A 6,177-nucleotide genomic window follows, 5' to 3' on the forward strand; every position below is an offset into this window, starting at 1 on the left:
ATTAAAAATAATATCACTACAAATGACTAAATTGTCAGTAAAACTAAATTACATTTTAGCATAAAGACTATGACCAAAATTACATTACAATGTGATGTTAAATTGAACAGAGATGAAAATTGACACACAAATTCTTGATGGAGGAAGGCCTTGTTTCCTTAAATTTGGATCTACATAAAATGTTTTCAGGTTGGTCGTGGCAAGGAAACATTGTGACAGCATCTCAAGAATGAAAACAAATTGATAGATCAGACCAGCCAAAGTCAAAACAAGTTCCTAATTAAACCTCTTCATTAGAAATATGATGATGATTGGACACAGTATTGAATCACTTTATCCAAAAGGAGAAATATTATTATTTTAATTCTTTCTTTCTTTCTTTCTTCAGTAAAAGAACAAGGGTTCCATAGAAATTACAGAGAAATGTAAACGCATGTAATGGAGTTAAAATGTGCCTAAGGAGAAAATCAAGTTAAAATAGGACAGGTATGAAGATTATGCTGTGATTATATTATGTTGTTTAAGTCTCTTTGCAGACAAAAACAGAAATCTGTGCTGTATAAAATATTTAAAGGAATTCCACAAGCTTATAAAAAAAGAACGCAGCAGTGAATGTGTGGCCTCATATCTTTCAAACCTACAGATGGTGAGTGTTCAGTCAAGCACACATTCAGAAGATAAAATCTCTGCCAAGGCTGCCCGCTTTTATCTTCAAATGTTTATATTACCAGAACACAAGTTCTGGTAATACAAACACATTTACAGCAGCGGTGAGTGACTTGAAATGGATGACATGTAATTTCTCTTGACTGGTTTCCATTACGGAGCTGCCATTCTTCATCCTCAATATCCCCCTGAGAAAATGGGTGATGAAAAGGAAGTAAACAAACCGAGTTTTGTTAAATGTTGTGAATTTATCTGTTGCCTTGTATCAGCGCGAGACGGATCGGAGGAGGAACACTCATTGTTCGCGCTGGTGCCTTTACCACCGAGGAAGCCCGGTGATGAGGCCTGGTGATACTGGTTTACCAACACTCTGATCACAGACACAGGATATGACTGAGCTCCCCACTCCCTGCAATAGTTTTATCTTAGATTGCTTCACATTGAGCATCCTCTGGCCCCTATTATGCATCTACCACAGCATCAATCTCTTCTACACTGAGATGCTGCCAGTGTCCGGGGCTGTCTGGGAGATGAGCACAGGGGCTCGGTGGAATAAAACTGTGAGTTTTGTGAGTGGTTGAGTGGGTGTGTTTGGCTGCACTCGTATTGCAGAGCTTCGTGTAAACTCTGAATCGCTGCTTACATCTCATGTTCCTGGATCAATGTTCCAGTCTATTCTGGGATATGAACCGACAACAATGTCAAAAGCATGTCTTCCCAGCATGTCACATTTTTGTATGTGTATTTATATATCTCCTGCCAGTTTTCATCAAGTTAGAATATGTCCAACCTCTGACGGAACTGCACCATACCTACTCCCCCAGATGTTGGTAAAGGCATGCTGTTAGCATTGCTGAGTTTGTGGACATGTGTGTTATTGTGCATGGATAAGCTGGTGAAAAAATCAGCAATCAAACATAACAATATGACCACTGATAGGTAAAGGGAATACCATTTTTTTATGGCACCTTTTAGTGGTTAGGGTGTAAGTCAACATTGTGTGCACTAAGGTGAATAATTGGGCAAACTTAAGAATTTGAGCACATTTGACAAAGGCCAAATTGTCACAGGGTGAAGCATCTCAGAGATTTTAGCTCTTATTGGTTGTTCCCATTCTGCAGTGGTCTATACCTATCAAAAGTGGTCCGCAGACAGGCCTCACTAATACAGAATTTAGCATGACACCCAGAACATTACTAAATCCCATTCAACATCATGCACGCATTCTGTCTGCACTGAAAAAGGATCTCTCATTTCGCTATGCTGAATGTTTGCACTTGCCTTCAAATGACAGCAACCTGAATACTTTTTCTGAATTTTGAATAATTTTACCATGTCTTTGTTACGGTTTACGAGATATAGGACCCCAGAATGCAGATAAGCAGGCAGCGTGATGGTAAGTCAAAAAGGTTTAATAACAAAAACTCACTCTCAGTAGGAGGCAGGAACAAAACAACAAACGGGCAGGCGAGACAGGCATGGCATGATCAAAAAACAAGACATGATATGAGAAATGTTTCCGCAATAATTGACAGAACAGGTGTGTATTTATGGAGTGTGACCAGGTGAAACAGGAAGAGAGATTAATAGGGTGATCCGAATTAACAGAACAAAACGTGGCTGGAGCAAATCAGAGACTCTTGAACACAAACAGAAACTAGAAAAAACATGAAGCAAAAGCATAACCAGATCCGAAAACCAAACTTGACAAAACATGAACAAGACGACAAAACTAAAGCATGACCAGCAAAATAAACAGAAACATGATTCAAAACTTGAACTGTGAAAAACATTTAAAAAAAACGAAACCAAAAACCAAACAACCCCAAATCATAACAGTATTACACACAGCAGACAGGTCAGAGAGATACAGAGTATAACGGAGTTGGAAAAAATTAAAAGTAAGTTGTTTTTTTATTCCCCCATTTTAAGGTTAAAGTTACAGTGATGAGAAAAAAGTCAAAATGATAAGGTTAAAAGTATATGAACATTAAAGTCTAAATTACACTGGAACAAAAACCTGCAACAAGCATGTCTTGTGTAAATAAGCTGTGGGATTTTATAAGAAAATAAATCTTTCTTTTAGCATTTAAACATCCTGTGGACACAAACTTTTTGTCTGCACAGGGCCATCCCAACGCATACCAAACCTACTCAGAAAGAACATGGCGGTTTTAGCATTCCGTCGTTATTTTTAAATACTATTTAACAGAAATATTATGCAATGGAAAAAGAAAAAAATAATAAAAAAATAATAAAAAAATATCCACCAAGAAAAGGATATAAAAAAACACATTGTTTTCCCCTCTAAGTGATCCTAATTCTTTTTTGTACAAGAATAGACTATCTACAATAGAGCCTTGAATCTAAACATAATCCCTCTGAAATAGAGTGATTATGTTTTCATCATGGTACCTGTTAGTGGGTGTATACACTGTATGTTCCACTCTAAGTGAACATTATTTCCACAAAGTTGATGTGTTAAAAAAAGACAAAAATGACAAATGGAAGGATTTCATTATGATGGCTAGATCTCTGAAACTACAGCTGTTGTGGAGTACCCTGGTCTGAGGTGGCCAGTAGCTATTAAAAGTGGGAACAGGAATAATGGTGAACTGGCACTAGAAATTGGAAAGGCAAGGCAAGCTTATTTATATTGCTCAATTCATACACAGGGTAATTCATAGTGCTTTACAGGAAGAACAAAAAACCACATATAAGGAAAATAAAACTCTAGAGACATCAAAGACAAGAAGTGTTACATAAAATATTTGAATCAAAGGCTGGCCCATGTGGTCTGATCCAAAAGATGAGCAATTAAAAAGTGTCAGAATAAAAGGGCAATAAAAGAAGGTGGCCTGGTCTGATATATCCTATTGTGTAGCCTAGGGAAAATATGTACAGTACTATGGGAAGAGGGAAACCAGCAAGGACAGTCTAATGCTGTGTGAAACCTTTGGTACTGCAATCTACGTGGATGTTACTGGTTGCTAACCATCTTCACCAGTGGTGGGCACTACATTTTTTTCCCCAAAGGGGCACATGTCAGCTGAAGAAGACCAGGTCATTGGTCATTCCCAAAATATATTTGACAATAAACTTTAAATTTGATTTTATAAGCTGTTGGTAAAAGTAGTCATTGCAACTGAACTATAAAATGTATCAATCCATACTGAAGTATTTTAGTCTTTTATCTTTTAGAAAAAACACAGCAAAAATTAAATTTTGTATTATACCGTATGTTTAGTCTAATAATGTTAATACACACACATTCCAGGGTGCTAATAGAGAAATGATACGGTCAGCTTTCAAAAAAATGGTTCTTTCAAAATAAAAGCTAAAATTTGGCTTTGCCTGTGAAAACAAACAGAATCACAATCAGAATCAAATTATTGGCCAAGTTTGTGTACGCAAACAAGGAATTTGACTTTGGTTTCTATTGCTCACATTGTAACACTTATGCATGTTTAATTTCTGATTTTATTTCCATTCGGTTGTTAAATGCCCAGGTATGATGTTCACTCTTTTATGGAACCAGTATTTCTTGTTCCTCTTTCAGTGGGATGATGTGCCCTACCACAAAGCAACAATGGTTTAGGAATGGTTCGGACAGCACAATGAGTTTTTGTGTTGACTTGGCCCCATCTTTAACTTACAGGTCTTAAAGGATCTGTTGCTAAAACGTTGATGCCAGATACTACAGCACATTTTCAAGGGTCAGGGTTGTTTTGGCAATAAAAGTGAGAACACACTTTTAAATAGGTGGTAATATTGTTATGTCTCATCTGTGCAGTCCAGTTTAAGCTGAGCTTTTTCAAACAGTACAACAATTCCTTACTTAGTGTTGCATGTCAAAAATAATCTACATTGATGGCACATTTCTCTGTGATGTGACTGCAGTCTTTACTGCCACCATGTGCAGCCCTGTGTGTGGGCGCACCCATTTCTGTAACAGAATGTGACTTCCCTTGCATTTACGCCTGATAAGGTTCAGGCAAAGAAATGTAGGCCCTAGAGCTCATAGCCCTTTGACAAGCTGAGTTACTGCACATCAAACTGGCTGTGCTGTGGCACAGTTATGGAGAAAATATGAGCCGATAGCTCCTCCCCTATCTTTTGAAGTCCCAAATGACGATAAGGGAAAAAGGAGGCGCTCCCAGGCATGGTCTGATAAAGACAGATTGAAACCTTATCGATTTGGGTTTTTTCTGAGATATAACATATCCTGTGCAAAGAGGACTCTAGAATTGCAGAACACAGTGCTGAGAAACTGGATTCCTTCCAACTCTTGTCACAGTTTCCCTCTGGCCTCGGGCTTCATATTGCCACACACTCTGGTGCAAGTAGTTACAGCGACAGCTGGTCCCCAAGCTTTCTTTCCACTCTCCCTTCCAGAACACCCTGCTACAGTGGTTTTCATGCAGCCCTATATGAGCCAGTCCATGCTTTCATCTCTTGACAGCTGATGTGCCTCTAAAGTTGTTTGTTTAAATCATTAATATAGCTCTGCTGCTGAAGATATGTCACTCTCCTGAAGAGCCCTGAGAATGGGTCATGTCTCTTCTTGCTTTCTTTTTTTTTCCCCACCACCTGTGAATTTGTGGATTGGACCATACTTAGTTCATTAGTGCGGTAGTTGGGGTATTTTTAGAGGTACCACTGCCTCTGTACGCTGTAATTCTGATATGACACAGCCTGATGAAGTCATGGTTCATCGCAATAGGCGGAGAGACTTATGGAGATTGCCGACTGCCGAGCCATTGGGCTTTGGTAGTTTCCACTTGATTAAGCTCGATTCAATGGGCTCAGCTCTGGCTTTAAATTAAGAACTGCGCAAGGAAAAAAATGTAATGAGAAAGTTAAATTCATAGATATAATGTAATTGACTTTGATGAACATCTAGGAATATGACAGAGTTTGATTAGCTGGACCTAATCAGACTTTAATTAGTGGACTTAGACCGGATACATCTTCCACGGAGGATCCTATGGAACAGAGGATCAAGGAGGCAGCACCAGACAGTGATTGATATGTCATTTTAACATCTCTTGCTGTAGCTCTCCATCTCCTCTTGCCTGATTTGATCTACTTTTCATTCCTGGATTTTTATTCACCATCACACTCCCTCCCTTGATTGCAAGCTACTCCCCTAATAGAGTACATTGTATTTCAAGCTGGTGCTGACAGGCATAGAAAGCCCTCAGGCTCACAGTTATCCTGTCATGAGTTTTCTGCAGCATCTTTTCATCATCTTTGTTGTACCGTATATCAGCCCCCTTAAGGAGCTCCTGAAAATGTTCTGTGCTGGTTTTACCTCTCTTCACCACTTCCTCTGAATGTTCCGTTTTGAAGATTTTAAGTGTAACCATATGCTAGATTTTGCATTATTTTGAGCTTGGCACCTTTCATTAGTAAAGTAATAAAAGGCTCAATTGTTTATTTTAAAAATAATTTTCTGTGAGGTTTGTGATCTTTAAGCTGGGACTACTTTATTGGGATACCTACCATTAG

The sequence above is a fragment of the Girardinichthys multiradiatus genome, chromosome 20, assembly GCF_021462225.1.
Source record: "Girardinichthys multiradiatus isolate DD_20200921_A chromosome 20, DD_fGirMul_XY1, whole genome shotgun sequence".
In the NCBI taxonomy this organism is placed as follows: Eukaryota; Metazoa; Chordata; class Actinopteri; order Cyprinodontiformes; family Goodeidae; genus Girardinichthys; species Girardinichthys multiradiatus.